This window comes from Lactuca sativa, chromosome 7 (assembly GCF_002870075.4).
Source record: "Lactuca sativa cultivar Salinas chromosome 7, Lsat_Salinas_v11, whole genome shotgun sequence".
In the NCBI taxonomy this organism is placed as follows: Eukaryota; Viridiplantae; Streptophyta; class Magnoliopsida; order Asterales; family Asteraceae; genus Lactuca; species Lactuca sativa.
Window position 1 is genome coordinate 124,158,426 of NC_056629.2, and position 20,374 is coordinate 124,178,799.

A 20,374-nucleotide genomic window follows, 5' to 3' on the forward strand; every position below is an offset into this window, starting at 1 on the left:
GAAGTGATGTATTCGAAATGGGTTTGGTTTATTGAAGATTTTTGGGGTGTGTTTTTATGCGCAACTTTGGGGTGATTATTTGAAGTTAATCATTCTTTGCTGCTCGGATTGTATGGTCTCACATCCTAGAGCCCAAATTGAAGAGTCATGGAAGAGTTGAAGATTGAAGTTCGTTTCGACATGTGTCACCTTTGAGGCTCGAACCGTGTAGTGCTTGATTTTGGAAGATTTGAAGTGGGTCATTCATTCCTAACTTTGAGGGGGAGAATGTTGGGGTGCAAAGTTATTCATTCATGACTTTGTAAATGTTTGACTTTTGTAAAACCCACTTGCATGTGGTGCTTTAGCCTTTAGACCCGTTTGTTAGTTAGAGTGAGAGAGAGAGACATGTAAACACCTCTATAAATAGTGGGTTCATACCATTTGTAGAGGTGTGCTTGAGAGATGTAGACGTGAGTATAAGTGTGTGTTAATTATGTAGTCTAGATCTAGATCTTTTTTGTAACACCATATACATTCAATATATCTCTTAAACACCCAAATCACCATGTTCAATTGTGCAAGCTTTAATTCCACATGCCAAACCATGTTCTTTGTCACTACAGATGGTACATAGGTTAAAACAAAATCATCGAGGGGCCCATATATCAGTTTATAATCGAAGAAGGAACAGATAAACTTTGATTCATATGTTTGTTCTACTACTCATTGAATTATACACAAAAGCACGTTTTATAACATCGAGTTACCAATGCGTTTACATACAATCAATGCATAACCAACTCAAAAGTAACAAATCATATCTCTAGGTTTGAAGACTTATATATTATTACCATCTCACGATCACTCGAGATAAATTCCATGAAGTGATTCCAGTGAGTGTGGGATGAGTCCAATGCTCAGAACTTATGAGCACTCATGATTGTTGTAGCCATGTCCAACACCTTAGACCTCTACAACCAATCATGACAGTCTTGATTCATACCTACTTTCGACATATGACCGACTGTGGAGGTTTGAATAATATGATATACCAAACATAATTATTCTGGAAGTCAAAACATGCAAAAGAAATATGGTAAACGATCGACAAGAGATAGCAACACTTTACTTATAAATAAAACACCTTTTATTCATCATCTAATGTCAATTACACTTTACAAATTTCAAGGTTATCTAACTACTAAATCTAATATCATCCTTCAGCCCTATGCTACGAGCATACTGGAGATGCTTAACCTGAGTCAGTCCCTTCATGAGGGGATATGTTGCATTCTCATCCGATGATACCCTCTTTGCCATGAGGAGTCCTTATTCTATTCGATGTCTAATGAAATGGTATTTTCTGTCGATGTGTCTGGATCTCACGTGATCCCTTGGTTCCTTGGCTACGGCAACTTCACTTTCACTATCACAGAAAATTTCCATTGGCTCCTTAATAGTTGGTACAACTCCAATGTCTCCAAGAAGTTCTTCATCCATATCGCCTCCTTTGTTGCCTCGCTAACTACAATATACTCTAATTCGCAAGTTGAATCAGCCACTGTCTCTTGCTTGGAACTGTTCCAAGAAATTGCTCCTCCGTTTAAGGTAAAGACCCAGCCTGACTGAGAGCGGAAATTATCCATATCAACCTAAAAGCTAGCATCACTATACCCTACAACTCTCAAGTCATCACTCCCACCGAGGGTAAGGATCCAGTCCTTAGTCCTCCGTAGGTTCTTGAGGATATTCTTTACCGCAGTCCAGTGTGCCTTGCCAGGGTTCCCCTGATACCTGCTAACCATGCTCAAGGAAAAGGCTACATCAGGTTGAGTACAAGTCATAGCATACATGATCGAGCCTACTGCCAAAGCATAAGGCACTCGACTCATTTCTGCTATCTCAGCCTCAGTACTAGGGCTTTGTGTCTTACTCAGTTTAGCGTTACTCTGGATGGGCAACTCTCCTTTCTTGGAGTTCTGGATGCTGAATCTCTTCAACACCTTTTCCAAGTAGGTACTCTGACTAAGTCCAATTAGTCTTTTACTCCGGTCTCTCAAGATCCTTATCCCTAGAATATAGCAGCTTCTCCTAGGTCCTTCATAGAGAAACACTTCCCAAGCCAGGACTTAACTTCCTGCTGAGTTGGGGTGTCATTTCCTATGAGTAGTATGTCATCCACATACAATACCAAAAAGCTAACTATACTCCCACTAGCCTTGACATATACACAAGATTCATCTTCACTCCTAGAAAAGCCAAATTCTTTGACTTTCTCATCAAAGAAAAGATTCCATCTACGAGGTGCTTGCTTTAACCCATAAATGGATTTCTCAAGCTTACACGCTCTATTAGGAGACTCTGTATTGACAAAACCCTCTGGCTGACTCATGTAAACATCCTCAGCCAACTTTCCATTAAGGAAAGCCGTTTTGACATCCATTTGCCATATTTAATAGTCATAAAATGCGGCTATGGCTAACAGAACCCTAATAGACTTAATCTTGGCCACTGGAGAAAATGTCTCATCATAATCAACTCCCGGAGTTTGTGAGAAACCCTTTGCAACCAGTCGTGCCTTATAAGTGTGTACATTACCATCCATGTCGGTATTCTTCTTGAAGATCCATTTGCACCCTACAGTCTTACGACCTGGTACATTCTCAACCAAGTTCCAAACTTGATTGTTATACATGGACTGTATCTCGTTGTCCATTGCCTCTTTCCACTTCGCTGACTCAGGGCCTGCCATGGCTTCCGCATAACTGTTAGGTTCATACAGACCTATCAGTGTCTCATCACTGATAAGTGTATCACCTTCCGCAGTAATATGGAATCCATAGTAATTCTCAGGTGCATTCCTAACCCTTGTGGAACGCCTCAGAGGTACAGATTTTTCAATTGGCTCAATAGGAGTTTCCTCCTCAAGTTGAGTGCTAGGGTTTGAAGTTCCTTCACCGCTTGACTCTTTAATTTCTTCAAGGTCAACTTGCCTCCCATTGTTTCCTTGGCTTATGAACTCTCTCTCTCTCTCTCTCTCTCTCTCTCTCTCTCCCTAAAGAAAGCCCTCCTACATACAAAGACCACATTTTCAATAGGTTTGTAGAAGAGGTAACCAAAGGATTGTTGTGGGTAGCCGATGAAAATATACCTCTTGCTTCAAGGTTCGAGCTTATAATGAGTCTCGAGTCCCACAAAAGCCTCGCAACCCCAACTCTTGATGTGGTCTAGTTTGGGTACTTTACCAGTCCACATCTCATGAGGAGTTTTGGCAACTTTCTTTGTAGGAAGTAGATTAAGGATATGGGCGGCAGTCTCTAAGGCATACCCCCAAAATGAGATTGGTAACGCAGCTCGACTTATCATGGAACCAACTATATCCAACAAGGTTCGATTACGCCTCTCAGCCACACCATTCAACTGCGGTGTTTTGGGAGGTGTCAATTGTGAGACAATCCCACATTCCTTAAGATAGTCAAGGAACTCTGAACTAAGATACACACCACCTCGATCGGATCGAAGCATCTTAATGTTCCTGCCCAATTGATTCTTAACTTCCTGTTTAAATTCTTTAAACCATTCGAAAGTCTCTAACTTATGCTTGATTAAGTAGACATATCCATATCTACTGTAATCATTATTAAAAGTCAAATAATAACGATTAGCATCCCTTGTGGCATTTTGAAGGGTCCACACACATCTGTGTGTATAAGATCCAACAAACCTTCACCCCTCTCACAAGAACCTATGAAGGGTGACTTTGTCATTTTTCCAAGTAAGCATGATTCGCAACTATCATCTGACTTTAGGTCAAATGACTCCAAGATTCCATCCTTTTGGAGTTGGCCTATGCGTTTCTTGCTTATATGTCCAAGACAACAATGCCATAATGATGCTTTATCCAAGTTATTATTATTAACCGAATTAATACACAATACATTATTTCCTAAGTTATCAACCACAGATAAAGTTTCATACACGCCATCACAAGGTAATGCTTTAAAATAAAGAACATTATTAAAGAAAGCATTAATCGAACCAACTTCATTATCAAATGAAAAGGTGAAACCTTGTTTATACAATGCATGAAAGGAAATAATGTTTCTTGCAATTTCTGGTGAATAACAACACTTATTCAAATCTAAAATAAACCCACTACTTAGCGATAAAGTATAAACTCCAATCTTGGTGACAGGTAAAACTTTCCTATTCCCCATGATTAAGTTTATTCTTCCTTGCTCCACATTCTCACTTCTTCTTAGTCCCTGCAAATCAAAACAGATATGAATACCACAACCGGTATCAAGGACCCAAGAGTTAGAATGGGGTGATTTATTAGATAAGATAGTGTAAATACCTACATGGTTGGGTTTAACTTTCCCATCCTTCACATCTTGCTAGTATTTTGTGCAGTTCCGCTTCCAATGTGACTTTTCATGGCAATAGAAGCATTCAGCCTCTTTTAGTTCTGAAGAAGGAGTGATGAAACCTTTCTTGGTTCCACTTGAAGAAGAGACATCAAGGGTCCTAGCATTGGTACCCTTCGAAGAGCTCTTCCTCTTCTTCCCTCGACTATTCCCGATTGCCAAAACTGGGGCGGAGTTTTGAGTAGGAATGTTAACAACCGACATCCGCTTAAGACCTATTTCTACGGTCTTGAGAAGTCCCTGAAGTTTGTTGAGTGTGACCTCTTCCCTGTTCATGTGATATGTCATGCGGAATTGATCATAGCACGATGGTAGGGAGTGAAAAATGATATCTATTGCAAGCTCCTCAGGGAAGTTCACATTAAGCTTCAACAACCGATCCACATACCTTTGCATTTTCTGCGTGTGGCTCGTGACGGATTCCCCGTCCTTCATCATGGTTGTTATCATGGAGCAAATGATTTCATACCTCTCTTGTCGTGCACTTTGATGGTATCTTTCCATCAGATCTTGGTGCGTTTCAAAAGGGTAGAAGTCCTCATAGGACTTTTGGAGTTCTGTTGTCATCGTGGCCAACATGATGCATGCCACTTTGGTAGCATCCCTTTCATGTGCCTGGAACTCAGCGATCTCCTGGGGAGTTGCAGTGACCTCATTAATCTCCTTAAGCTCCTTGTCAAGTACATATTCTTTGTCCTCGTAGCGGGTAATCATCCTGATGTTTCTGATCCATTCATTGAAGTTGAATCCATCAAAAGTGACTTTCCACACAAGTTCATAAGGGTAAAGGAGCCATTAGGATTAGAGCTAGAAGCAACATTTTTTGAATACATCTGAAAGAAGAGGAGAAGATTAGTTTAGATATTAAGAGAGTCCTTAATAAAACACCCAAATGTGGTATTAAGGCTAGGATCCAATCTCAATATATTATAACTTAGAAGAGGTATGTCGTAATCCAAGCTATAACATATTTGAAAGGTATGTGAATGACGATTCACCAATTTCCACCATGAAAAACAAAATATTAAATATTAGGTTTTTTTATTGGTTCTTAGAAATTCCTAGATTCTTTTGAAATTCAATGAACTTTTCAAAGGTATGTTTCAATCTCGAGTGCACCCTCTAAATTTTGTGACTGGGATACCGAGGATCACAAAACGAGGTGTGAAGTAACCTTGCAAATCACTTGGTACCCTTAAATTTTATCACTCAATCGATGTGCCGGTAAACCACACACGCTCCACCGATACTGAAACAACCCGTTATCCCGGGCTTTATAAACCGAGTCTTGTAACCCCTTTTGAATGTAATGGGAATATCATCGATAAATGAATTGTTCAAAAGCTCTGATTTGGAGTACGCTATGTAGTAGATATCGTCTTAAAGGTTCCAAATAAATAAAGAAACACTAAAATCTGAGTTATGGCGAAGAAGCTATGACCATTCTAAGATTTCTGTCAAAACCGACAACACCGATCAAACGAAAAACGCAAAGTTTCAATACGATAACATTTAGCCTTAGGTATCTAAATGAAAGTCATAGATAACATTAAACCGTGAGCGTACACAAAAAGAACGTCCAAATCTGACTTCGCATGTGGAGGTTATGATTTTTCAAAGAAATTCCTTAAAAACGATTAGTTATAAAATAAATAATAAAAATAATTTTGGAATTTGCCAACGGAGTCTAAACGAAAGTTGTAGATCGTAGTCTCACCTACGCGTGGATATAAAGACCATCGAAAACGGAGTTCGTATGAAGAAGATATGGATTTTTGAAGTTTATTAAATAAATTAATTATTTATTTAATTCAAAATTCGGATATTATCCGAAGAGGAGTCAGCGTCCTTCTCCGAAGTACGCGCTGCGTACTCCTGTACGCCCCGCGTAACCGAGAGGATTGGCCTCGGATCGTCCACGTCGCCATATCCGAGGAAGCCGACCCGTCCGACCCGTCCGACCCGACGTCCCATCCGACCCGGCGTCCCATCCGACCCACCTCCCCAGCAACCCGTCCCATCCGACCCGATAACCCAAGAACCCGTCCCATCCGAACCGAGGCAGTCGAGGCTTCGGTCATGCATGACGTACGCGTACGCAGCGCGTACAAGCGTACGCCCCGCGTACCGAGGCAGACCTGCCTTCCTATAAATAGAATGCGAGGGTTTCCAAAGAAAGGGTTCATTTCTCTTCTCTCTCTCTCAGCATTTCCTCGTTTTCCGTGCCCTTTCAAACTCGAAGCTCTGGTCTTTTTGGCTCGAGTCCCGGAGGTCGTTCTTACTCCCGAGATTCCCGAGATTTCCGAGGAAAATCCATTTCCCGAGACGAAACTCTGCCGTCTTTCCATCACGCTATCTTCAAGCTGTCAAGTGAGTTCATATCCCCTTTGAACACTCTTTAAATACATTTTAAATGTTTTATACTCTTTTTGGGGAGGAATACAAGTTAACACATGACTAAATTTGTGTGAAACATTAACCTTTTGATGTACTTTTCATACTGTTGTTTTAACTATCTTGTGAAGTTATTATGATACAAAACCCCTCACAATACAGCTTTACCCTCTTGGGATATAATATGTTTATAAATAGAAATATGTTTTATTTATACGTTTACATACAAATACATCATATCAAGGGTAACATTCTTTACTAAGTCATTTCATGCATTCAAAGAACTTATGATTATGCTTTGTCAAACATTGTGAAAGAGGTTAAACTTTGCATACAAACTACTACCTTATTACGGACTTAGTTGAGAATCCATGAGTCGTGTATATCTTCAAACATTACTTTCTTTATTAGAAAATAATGCTACAAGTCCTGTCTATAACCAGAGTCTCCCGTTCGGAGAACGTGTCAAATGTGTATAGATCTATACGGGAAGTCATGATCCCGCGCCCTGACTGTTAGCTACAGTCCGTCTTTTGGGGTGACAGTTGTCATAACGCTACGACGCTTGAAGAACGTCGCTACAGGCATATTATGTTTAGTATGGTTATAAAACTCATCGGATATACAATTATTATGGTATTATGCTTTTATGAACGAGTAGTCATTAAAACTTTTCTTCATCTAATAAGTGCTATCTTCGTATAGCTTTACTATGTAAATCTATGTCACAACTTACAAGCACGTCGCTTGCTTGCGATTTTCGGTCTTAGAGACTGCCAGTTATGTCAGGGAAATAAGGGTTTTTCCTGTATACAAACCAAACAACTAATAGGAAAATAAGGGATTTTCTCGGTACAATTAGTTGCAATTTACATCACGAACATTCATATGCATTGCACACTGTTATAAGAAAATAAGGGTTTTTCTGGAAAACATACAAGCACTTTCGAATGGCATACATTTTCTCAAAACACCACTTATGAACTCACCAACTTAAATGTTGACACTTTTTCTTTAAAATAACTTGTATTCTCAGGAAACCGCTAGACCAGGTAGCAACTACTTTTGAAGACTAACGCGCTGGCGTTAGTAACATATTTTGGATCACCATATTGTATTTGATTTCTTTTGTAAACATGTAATATATACAATCATGTAAACTTTTCAAATATATTTATATTATGGTGGTGTGTACTTTCCTTTCTATGAACTGTTATGATACTGAATATGATGTCCTCCGCCCCCGAACGTTTCCGCCGTTCTGGTTTGGGGGTGTGACAGATTGGTATCAGAGCTTCGTTTATAGGGAATTAAGTATATCAAAACCATTTCTTTTTGTTATACAACTATAAACTCAACTGGGTAAAAACACTCTGAGTAAGATTCGTACTTTTAAAAATAAAATTTTTATTTAGTTTTTGTAAAGTAGGCATGCATTCATTGCACATCAACAACATGGTCAGTATCATAATTAAAACAACGTTGAAGTATTATATATCAGTTGTGCAGTGCAGGTATGCCTTGGGACATGTAATCGGAACTGGGAAGGATATAGCCTGATCAACTATATTTGTCCAAGAGCCGACTAAACATATGCCAAGGAGTGTCTGTAATGGACAACAAATTTTTTTTAAAATTTCCAAAAGCATAAAGAATATTGAGGGTGTATTCGGGTGCCGTCAACCATTAAACTCGAGAGTAAGTTTCACGTGCTCTAACTTATAGTAAACTTTTAACCCTATTCTCGTACAGTCTAAATGGCGGGATTCCATCACCCCAATGACCCCTACTACCCCAACCAAGGTAATGGTGGATGGATCGAAGCAGATTCTGAAGAAGACGAAGAGCCTATAAATGTGGAGGCAGGGGACGACTCTGGTACGGATTCGGAGCCAGAAATTATAAATCCACCAGTTCTACAACCTCCTGTCCACGTGAGAAATTTCCAAGGACCCACTCCAGTGTGGGGAAGTCACCTCCATCATTGGAGCCAACAACAAAGCTTACGCCCTCCTTATGGCATGTGCCGAGACTTCTATGACGTGAGAGGCGGGGGATCAGCCGATCGCGCACTTCCGGTCATGGTTGGCAAACTCGCCAACCAGTGCTATCAATCTGGAGTGCAAGCCAACCGAATCCGAGAGATCAATGTGGATGTGCAAATTCACACGGCCGATATCAACCGCCTAGAGTTGATGCAGAACGACATCCACATTCGCGCCGAAGCGTTTCAAGCACAAGCAAACGCGGCCTTCGCAGAATTAAGAGAACAACAGGCTGCGTTTGACAGACGCCTCATGGAGTCAAAGCAGTCCGACTCAGAGTCGAGCTCTAAACGCAAGGCGCACCGCAAGTAGCACTTGCCCAACTCTCAGATTTTGTTATAAACTAGGACTTCGGATAAAAGTATTACTTTCTTTAAAAATTTTCCGTAACCGGAGGCCTCTAGAGAGGCCAAGGAATTTTGTCTAGACCCCGCTGTAACACAACTATATGTTTAATATATATAAGGGTATACCGCTTTTCTTACCGTTGTTAATCTTGCGCAAATAGTTCGATTCATTGGTGCATCTATTCAAACTTTACTTTCAAGCTTAAAATATTGTGTCAATTAAACTCAACTTCCTAGAACTGTTAGAAGTTCATTCAATATCATTCAACTTTGAACTGCCAAAACTTATAATTTTCTTCCATATTTTTCTTTTGGGCAGCAAGATGCCTCCTCGTCCAAACTTAAGGCCCAGGCCGGGCACGGCACCACCACCACCTCCACCACCAGCTTATGATCCGGCCATGGTTCAGGCTGCTATCACAGCAGCGGTAACCGCAGCTCTCTCGCAAATAAACTCCCAAGGGAATGGAGGGGCGGGAAGCAGCACGAATCATCCAAATCATGGCACTGGTCATGGCCAAGGAAGAGAATGTACCTACAAGGAGTTCTCTAACGCTAAACCAAAAACTTTTAATGGAACAGGAGGAGTCATTGCACTAATGCAATGGTTCGAAAAGACCGAAACGGTCTTCGAGATCTGCTCGTGCCAAGAAACAAGCAAGGTTAAGTTCGCTGCTTGCACCTTCATAGATCGAGCCCTCACTTGGTGGAAAAGCCATGTGAACTCAGTGACGCTCACTGTCGCTAACGCCATGAGTTGGGAAGAACTGAAGGTACTACTACTGGAAGAATACTGCCCAAGGGGTGAAGTGCAAAAGCTTGAGCAGGAACTCTGGAATTTGAAAATGGTCGGGTCTGACCTAGTCACTTACACAGCTAGGTTCAACGATCTCGCTGCTTTGTGCCCTACCATGGTCAACCCAGAATCAAAGAAGGTCGAAAGGTACATTTGGGGGTTGTCACCCCAGATTCAAGGGCATGTCCTAGCCTCCAACCCTATCACCTACAACAGCGCTAAACGCCTGGCGCAACGACTCATCGATCACGGAGCGAAACAGAGTACCATCACAACAACCGCAAATCCACCTAGGGAGGCTCAGGGACAGAGTAGGCCTTGGAACAAGAGGAGGGGACAAATCCTCCAGGAGAACCCCAAGAAACAACAAGTGATAGCGACCCACGCTATTACTGTACCTACCAACTCTGCCCCCACAAGTTCATACAATGGAAAGCTACCGAAATGTAACCAGTGCAACTTCCACCATCACGGTCTCTGTCATGGCCTTCAATGCACCAGGTGCAATAAGAAGGGTCATACAGCCCGCTATTGCAAGGAGCCAACCCAACAATCCGCCCCCACTGCTAATACCGGAGTAAGCCGCGCTTGCTTTGAGTGCGGGAGCACAGGGCACTACCGCAAGGACTGCCCGAAGGCAAACAACAGGAATACCGGCGGAAGAGGCCGAGTTTTCGCAATGGGACAAGATGAAGCCATTGCGGACCCTACTGTTGTTACGGGTACGTTTCTTCTCGATAACTCGTATGCATGCATTTTGTTTGATAGTGGAGCAGAAAGGAGCTTTGTGAGTCACGACTTTAAAAGCATGCTAAAACCAATACCACAATCATTAAGTGAACCGTTCATAGTAGAAATGGCCAACGGGAAAACTGAAGGCACTAAAGAGATATACTTAAACTGCACCCTAACTCTAAACGATAATCCCTTTCAAATCAACCTCATGCCAGTCTCGATTAAGAGTTTCGATGTCATCATTGGCATGGATTGGCTGAGTTCACATCGTGCGGACATTCTATGTTACGATAAGGCCGTTCGCCTTAATCTGCCAGCCGGCGAAACCTTCCTTGTCTTGGGCGACAAACCTAGTACCACTCTTAGAATCATCTCAAGTATCCAAGCTCAGAAGCACTTACGAAAGGAGTGTCGCGCATTTCTTGCACATGTTGTAGACGTGAAACGCGAAGTCCGGGACATCAAGGATGTGCCCGACGTATGCGATTTTCCCGATGTATTTCCCGAGGACCTTCCAGGGATACCACCCGTAAGACAAGTCGAATTCAGAATCGATCTGATTCCCGGAGCTACCCCAGTAGCCAAAGCACCCTATCGATTAGCCCCGGCAGAGATGCAGGAGCTATCCAGTCAACTGAATGAACTACTGGGAAAAGGATTCATCAGACCGAGCTTCTCACCATGGGGAGCACCCGTGTTGTTTGTGAAAAAGAAAGATGGATCGTTCAGAATGTGCATCGACTACAGAGAACTCAACAAACTGACGGTCAAGAATCGTTATCCTCTACCGCGCATAGATGATCTATTCGACCAACTGCAAGGGGCGAACTATTTTTCTAAGATTGATCTGAGGTCCGGGTATCACCAGTTACGAGTGCTAGAGGAGGATGTGCCGAAGACCGCCTTCCGAACTCGTTACGGACATTACGAGTTCGTGGTGATGCCATTCGGATTGACCAATGCGCCCGCAGTCTTCATGGATCTGATGAATAGAGTATGCCGACCTTACTTGGATCAGTTCGTCATCGTTTTCATTGACGACATCCTGATCTACTCCCGAAGTAAGAAAGAGCATGGCGATCATCTGCGACAAGTTCTAGGGATATTACGAAAAGAGAAACTTTATGCGAAGTTCTCGAAATGTGAATTTTGGATCCGAAGAGTCGAATTCTTAGGACACGTGGTAAGCGAAGAGGGAATCCACGTGGACCCATCCAAAATTAAGGCCATTGAGAACTGGTCAGCACCGAAGACTCCTACAGAAATTCGCCAATTTCTAGGTCTCGCTGGCTACTACCGCAGGTTCATTTAGAACTTCTCACGAATAGCGAAGCCTCTTACAACCCTAACCCAGAAAGGTGTGGCCTTTGACTGGGAAGAGAAACAAGAAAGAGCGTTCCAAACGCTCAAACGAGCCTTGTGCACCGCACCAATACTATCCCTTCCCGAAGGAATAAAAGACTTCGTAGTTTATTGCGATGCATCAAACCAAGGACTCGGATGTGTTCTGATGCAGCGAGGTAAGGTCATCGCCTACGCCTCGAGACAGTTGAAAACACATGAGGTTAACTACACGACCCACGATCTTGAGCTAGGAGCAGTAGTGTTTGCCCTGAAGATCTGGAGACATTACTTGTATGGAACGAAGAGCACTATCTTTACCGACCACAAGAGCTTACAACACATTTTCGATCAGAAGGAGCTCAACATGAGACAACGGCGATGGGTCGAGCTACTCAGTGATTACGAATGCGATATTCGCTATCATCCGGGAAAAGCAAACGTCGTAGCCGATGCCCTTAGTCGAAAGGAGTACTCAGGCCGGAGAGTGAAGTCATTAGCTATGTCGACCCATTCGCACCTATCAACGCAAGTCAAGGAAGCTCAATTAGAGGCCTTGAAACCCGAAAACGTGGCAGGTGAGGCCCTTAGGGGAATGGACAAGAACTTAGAAATCAAGAGTGACGGAGCACGCTACCTCATGAACCGGATCTGGACACCAAAGTTTGGAGGATTCAGAGAGGTAGTTATGAGCGAGGCACACAGGACCCCATACTCCGTACACCCAGGGTCAGACAAGATGTATCTAGATCTCAAGCAACTCTACTGGTGGCCAAACATGAAAGCGGAGATCGCTACGTACGTGGGCAAGTGTTTAACTTGCGCCAAAATAAAAATAGAACACCAAAAACCCTCAGGCCTACTCCAACAACCTGAAATACCTGAGTGGAAATGGGAGCAGATTTCCATGGACTTCATAACCAAACTGCCCAAAACTCAGAGTGGCCAGGATACTATTTGGGTAATCGTCGACAGATTAACCAAGTCAGCCCATTTCTTACCTATCAAGGAAACCGATAGGATGGAAAAACTATCAAGAACCTACATCCGGGAGATCGTACGACTTCATGGAGTACCAATGTCCATCATCTCAGATAGAGACAGCAGGTTCACTTCCAGATTTTGGCAATCACTGCAAAAATCCATGGGAACAAGGTTGGACATGAGTACAGCATACCACCCTCAAACTAACGGACAGAGTGAAAGGACGATCCAAACCTTGGAAGACATGTTGCGAGCATGTGTAATCGACTTTGGCAAGGCATGGGATATTCACTTGCCTTTGGTCGAGTTCTCTTATAACAATAGTTATCATACTAGCATCAAGACCGCCCCGTTCGAAGCCCTTTACGGCCGTAAGTGCAGATCACCCCTGTGCTGGACGGAAGTGGGCGACACCCAATTGGCAAAAGGTCTAGTCACTAAAAGCACCCTTACTGGTCCAGAGATCATCAGAGAAACTACTGAAAAGATCGTGCAAATACGAGAGCGACTGAAATCCTCGAGGGATAGACAAAAGAGCTACGCCGACAAAAGACGTAAACCATTGGAATTCCAGACTGGCGATCGGGTACTACTGAAAGTCTCACCCTGGAAGGGAATGATACGCTTTGGAAAGCGTGGGAAGCTGAATCCTAGGTACATTGGACCCTTCGATATCATTTCAAGGGTTGGTCCCGTAGCCTACAAACTCCAACTTCCAATAGAGCTTAACAAAGTACATCCAGTATTCCACGTGTCGAACCTGAAAAAGTGTTTGTCCGACGAAACACTTGTAATTCCACTCGATGAAATCGCGTTAAACGAAAATCTCAACTTTGTGGAAGAACCCGTCGAGATCATGGATAGGGAAGTTAAAAGGACCAAGCAGAGTCGCATTTCAATAGTAAAAGTTCGATGGAATGCTAAGAGAGGACCCGAATTCACATGGGAACGGGAAGACCAAATGCTACAGAAGTATCCGCATCTCTTCCTCAGCCCCTAAAACTCTTACCTTGTATTAAATTTCGGGACGAAATTCCGTTTAACGGGGGGATGATGTAACAACCCGTTATCCCGGGCTTTATAAACCGAGTCTTGTAACCCCTTTTGAATGTAATGGGAATATCATCGATAAATGAATTGTTCAAAAGCTCTGATTTGGAGTACGCTATGTAGTAGATATCGTCTTAAAGGTTCCAAATAAATAAAGAAACACTAAAATCTGAGTTATGGCGAAGAAGCTATGACCATTCTAAGATTTCTGTCAAAACCGACAACACCGATCAAACGAAAAACGCAAAGTTTCAATACGATAACATTTAGCCTTAGGTATCTAAATGAAAGTCATAGATAACATTAAACCGTGAGCGTACACAAAAAGAACGTCCAAATCTGACTTCGCATGTGGAGGTTATGATTTTTCAAAGAAATTCCTTAAAAACGATTAGTTATAAAATAAATAATAAAAATAATTTTGGAATTTGCCAACGGAGTCTAAACGAAAGTTGTAGATCGTAGTCTCACCTACGCGTGGATATAAAGACCATCGAAAACGGAGTTCGTATGAAGAAGATATGGATTTTTGAAGTTTATTAAATAAATTAATTATTTATTTAATTCAAAATTCGGATATTATCCGAAGAGGAGTCAGCGTCCTTCTCCGAAGTACGCGTTGCGTACTCCTGTACGCCCCGCGTAACCGAGAGGATTGGCCTCGGATCGTCCACGTCGCCATATCCGAGGAAGCCGACCCGTCCGACCCGTCCGACCCGACGTCCCATCCGACCCGGCGTCCCATCCGACCCACCTCCCCAGCAACCCGTCCCATCCGACCCGATAACCCAAGAACCCGTCCCATCCGAACCGAGGCAGTCGAGGCTTCGGTCATGCATGACGTACGCGTACGCAGCGCGTACAAGCGTACGCCCCGCGTACCGAGGCAGACCTGCCTTCCTATAAATAGAATGCGAGGGTTTCCAAAGAAAGGGTTCATTTCTCTTCTCTCTCTCTCAGCATTTCCTCGTTTTCCGTGCCCTTTCAAACCCGAAGCTCTGGTCTTTTTGGCTCGAGTCCCGGAGGTCGTTCTTACTCCCGAGATTCCCGAGATTTCCGAGGAAAATCCATTTCCCGAGACGAAACTCTGCCGTCTTTCCATCACGCTATCTTCAAGCTGTCAAGTGAGTTCATATCCCCTTTGAACACTCTTTAAATACATTTTAAATGTTTTATACTCTTTTTGGGGAGGAATACAAGTTAACACATGACTAAATTTGTGTGAAACATTAACCTTTTGATGTACTTTTCATACTGTTGTTTTAACTATCTTGTGAAGTTATTATGATACAAAACCCCTCACAATACAGCTTTACCCTCTTGGGATATAATATGTTTATAAATAGAAATATGTTTTATTTATACGTTTACATACAAATACATCATATCAAGGGTAACATTCTTTACTAAGTCATTTCATGCATTCAAAGAACTTATGATTATGCTTTGTCAAACATTGTGAAAGAGGTTAAACTTTGCATACAAACTACTACCTTATTACGGACTTAGTTGAGAATCCATGAGTCGTGTATATCTTCAAACATTACTTTCTTTATTAGAAAATAATGCTACAAGTCCTGTCTATAACCAGAGTCTCCCGTTCGGAGAACGTGTCAAATGTGTATAGATCTATACGGGAAGTCATGATCCCGCGCCCTGACTGTTAGCTACAGTCCGTCTTTTGGGGTGACAGTTGTCATAACGCTACGACGCTTGAAGAACGTCGCTACAGGCATATTATGTTTAGTATGGTTATAAAACTCATCGGATATACAATTATTATGGTATTATGCTTTTATGAACGAGTAGTCATTAAAACTTTTCTTCATCTAATAAGTGCTATCTTCGTATAGCTTTACTATGTAAATCTATGTCACAACTTACAAGCACGTCGCTTGCTTGCGATTTTCGGTCTTAGAGACTGCCAGTTATGTCAGGGAAATAAGGGTTTTTCCTGTATACAAACCAAACAACTAATAGGAAAATAAGGGATTTTCTCGGTACAATTAGTTGCAATTTACATCACGAACATTCATATGCATTGCACACTGTTATAAGAAAATAAGGGTTTTTCTGGAAAACATACAAGCACTTTCGAATGGCATACATTTTCTCAAAACACCACTTATGAACTCACCAACTTAAATGTTGACACTTTTTCTTTAAAATAACTTGTATTCTCAGGAAACCGCTAGACCAGGTAGCAACTACTTTTGAAGACTAACGCGCTGGCGTTAGTAACATATTTTGGATCACCATATTGTATTTGATTTCTTTTGTAAACATGTAATATATACAATCATGTAAACTTTTCAAATATATTTATATTATGGTGGTGTGTACTTTCCTTTCTATGAACTGTTATGATACTGAATATGATGTCCTCCGCCCCCGAACGTTTCCGCCGTTCTGGTTTGGGGGTGTGACAGATACTATGATAAACCCTAAGTTACCCTTTACCTACCTTGTTAAGTCCAAGTTAGTGTGTCGGTTAACGACACACGCTCCACAAACAACTTAAACAAAGTGTAAAGTGTAATTTCATGGATTAGCACCTTATTCACATTTTTCCTAAAGTAACTAAGATTGGGAATTTATTAAAACATTTAGTTACTTTATAATATTCATCATACTTTTAATGAGAATTTATAAGTCCTTGTCTTACCCGTTCGGCTAACGACCCTCCACCAATCAATGAAGCGGTGGGTGAGAATGGACACCCATTAAGTTGCCATTTTATAGGCAACAACCTTATACCCCCCTTATAGATCGACTTCATGAATGAGGCATACTAGCAGTAAGACGACTTGATCTTATTCATATATATATTATTAACTTACAATATAAAGTATAAGGGTTGAATTTTAACTTTTAAAATTCTAAGGGTTGGAACTAAAGTTTTAATCAAGGCTTTACTTGTTCCAAAACTTGAGAGCAAGTTTTGTAAACTTTCAAAACTTTTCATTTCTTATAACTTATGAATTTAATTGAGTAATAAAAATGAAGACTCTTCAATTTTATAACTCTAGTGTTCTTTTAATGGCTTTAATAAAAGTGTGACTTTTGGTTTTCCATAACTTGAGGACAAGTTATGAACTCCAATTAAACACTTTATAATCATGAATTAAACTACCATGAAGGTTACAAGCAATTCTTATGATCATCTAATCTTCATAAGTTCAAGAACATGAATATGAACATTTCAAGAATCAAAAATTACACTTAAAAACTTTGTAATTTTGATAATTACCATTGCAAATGTATTAGCATAAACATTACACCATCTAAAACAAGTTTTCAAGTACCAAAACAGTTTAGGGTAATGTTTCTAGTCCATTTCCTGCAACAAAAGTCGAATTTCTTAAAACTGCAGCCTTTACTCGTCGAGTGCAAGAACAGACTCGACGAGTAGCTTGCATTTGTTCATGGAATCGTCGAGTCCCCCCATGGACTCGACGAGTTCATACGAGCAGAAAACAGAAAACCGATTTTTTTTCAATAGTTTGCACAAAAAATCAACAAACAAGCCTAGGCTCTGATACCACTGATGGGTTTTGAGCATTTTAACACTTCCTAAGTGTACATGCAACCCTAATAACCTTGGATCTGTGTTTGTCTAATAATCATGCATAGTTGAATTCCAAGGTTATATTCCTATCTAGCATACATGGGGAACAATTTTTAACTTGAATGAAAGATAGAATAACATACCTTGTTGTTGCTTATGATCCTTGAAACCTTGTGAGCCTAGCACCCCAAGTGTGATGCCTCAAATGCTTCACACAACACCAAATGCTTTTGGAATGACTTTAGAGAGAATACACACTTCTAAAATTGGCCTAGCCCTCTTCTTTCTTATGTGTAGCCGATTTTGGTGGAGAATATGTTCTTTATATAGTGTTGACACATCTAGGGTTACACCATGTAAACCTTAATGTGCCATGACTCTTCATTTCCATGACACATGGGTTTGTAACTCCCATGGAGCATCCGTGGAGCATCCTATGGGTGGAACCCAACTTGATAATCCATGGAGCCTCTTAGCCCACTATACAAGTTATGGATGATTTACATAATCAACTCATATATTAAATTAGTTATCTTTTGATCACTTAATTAATTCTTGATTAAACTAATTAAATAATATTATTAATATATTAGAACTTATAATATATTAATAATCCACAAGTGTTATTTATCTCATTTAGTCTATCCAATTGCATGGTGCCATGCAACCCAAATGGACTATGCCGGGTCGGGTCAAGTAGTTACCAGAAATAGTTATGGACTTAGACACCTTATCCAACAGTCTCCCACTTGGATAAGTCTAATAACTATAACTGTAATTCTTCAGGAACCGAACGGCAATCGTAGCTCTTTCAAGGTCTCTTAGAACTAAGAAGATGATGATACGCCATTTAAGATAAGTGATCATATAATCCTCTGTTCTAGATATCAGTCGGACAAATACATGGAACAATGTCTTACTTATTGTCCAGCAGTTTGTTTCCCGAATTCCGATTTGTTTGACAAGGAACTTAATTGAACACATCAACTTAGTTCTGACCGGGCCCGATACATAGGTCAAAACAAAATCATCGAGGGGCCCAGATATCAGCTTCTAATCCAAGAAGGAACAGATAAACTTCAATTCATATGTTTGTTCTACTACTCATTATTCTTTTGAGATTCAAAATCATATGTTTGGACTTAGACACCTTATCCAACAAGATTCTCTCAGCAGGCAGACGTTCCCTTGTCTCTAGTCGTTCAATCCTTTCGATCAATGACTGCGGTACGGGATGGTCTTCTGATTGCGGTTGAGTAGAGTTAACTACGGCCATAATTTCATCTACCTTGGATTGAAGACTTAGGAATTCTTTTCTTGAAACGACGATCTTTTTCTTTTTCTTTTTCTCCTTAGGATTTGAGGTTGACTATTGAGAACCACTCGATTCCTCTTCTTCAACAAACATCATGAGGTCACCATCCGAAGGACTGGGCTGATTAACCTCTTGTAGATCAACATCATCAAAACCGAAAGTGGGAGCAGATCTGACTTCGATTTCGGTGCCTTCATCTTAAGAGTCTTTGGCAGTTCGAGATGGAGGGGGCTTTGAAGGAGTTTGATCAACAGTTTCTTCTTGAGCTTTGTGGATAGTATCAACCATGTTGTCCATCAGAGCATGAACCTTGCAGAAAGTAGCTACGATATTGGCATTGTTGATTGTGTCTACCCAATACTTAGTTACGGATTGGATCTCTTGTTGTTTCTGCTGAAGCTGCTTTGTTTGTCGTGTCTTTCTTGCTTGGAATGCCCTACAGAAAGCGGCATATTTCTTGGCTTCGGCTTCATTGGATGGTTGATACTGACTCCATGAATGATTCAGATCGATATTGTCAGTTCCTTGGTATCGCACCGAGGTGTCCCTCAGGTTCACGGATCCTTGCACATTAGTGCTCACCTTGCCTAAGCCACATGTTATAGATGTAAGCAAAGTAGGATTTCTTGAGCTTCCTCGATCTCCTTGACCTAGGGCCAAGTCTAGCCTCGGCTCAGTTATGGCAAAGGCTGAAGAATAGCCTTGCGGTGGGGAAGGTGTTTGAAGTGTTTGGGTAACAAAAAAAAGTATGGAGTCCAACTCCTCTGGGGAAAAGAAATGAAGACGGGAAGCCCTGGAGACCTTAAGGCAGGAGCCAGATCCATCCTCTTGGGACTGACCTAGGGAGAGTCTCCACGTTGCGGTGAAGCAGACTCACTTTCTGAGTCTAAGTGGAATTCGATGGTGGTATTGAATGGGTGTGCAGCCACCCCAAGGACTACCGGAGCCTTTTGAGAGGCTGAGGTATCAGTCCGGTCACGCATTTGGCTTGTGGGATCAGTTTTTCTTTTCTTAAGGATTGCGATGGGTTGATCATCCTCAACAGAATCACTACCAGAGGAAGAGGGAGATTGATGTTTGCTTGATTAGACATTTTTTATTACTGGTGGACTGATTTTCCTTTTCTTTGACGGATTGGCTTGTTTGGGAGCATCCTTTTTCTTAGGAGTGCCTTGCTTCTTGGTGTTGCAGGGGCCTTGAAAGGCTGAGGCTAACTATTTACGTCTTTGAGATAATGACAGATTGGAGAGAGTTGTGGAAGATGGGACTGCGGTACTACCAGGGGTAATGATTGTGGATGGGGTTCGTAGAGGCGGGGTAGGAAGGTATAGGGCAATACCTTTCGTAGCCTCAATATGATCAGAGACATCAGCAGTCTCAAGACAAAGTG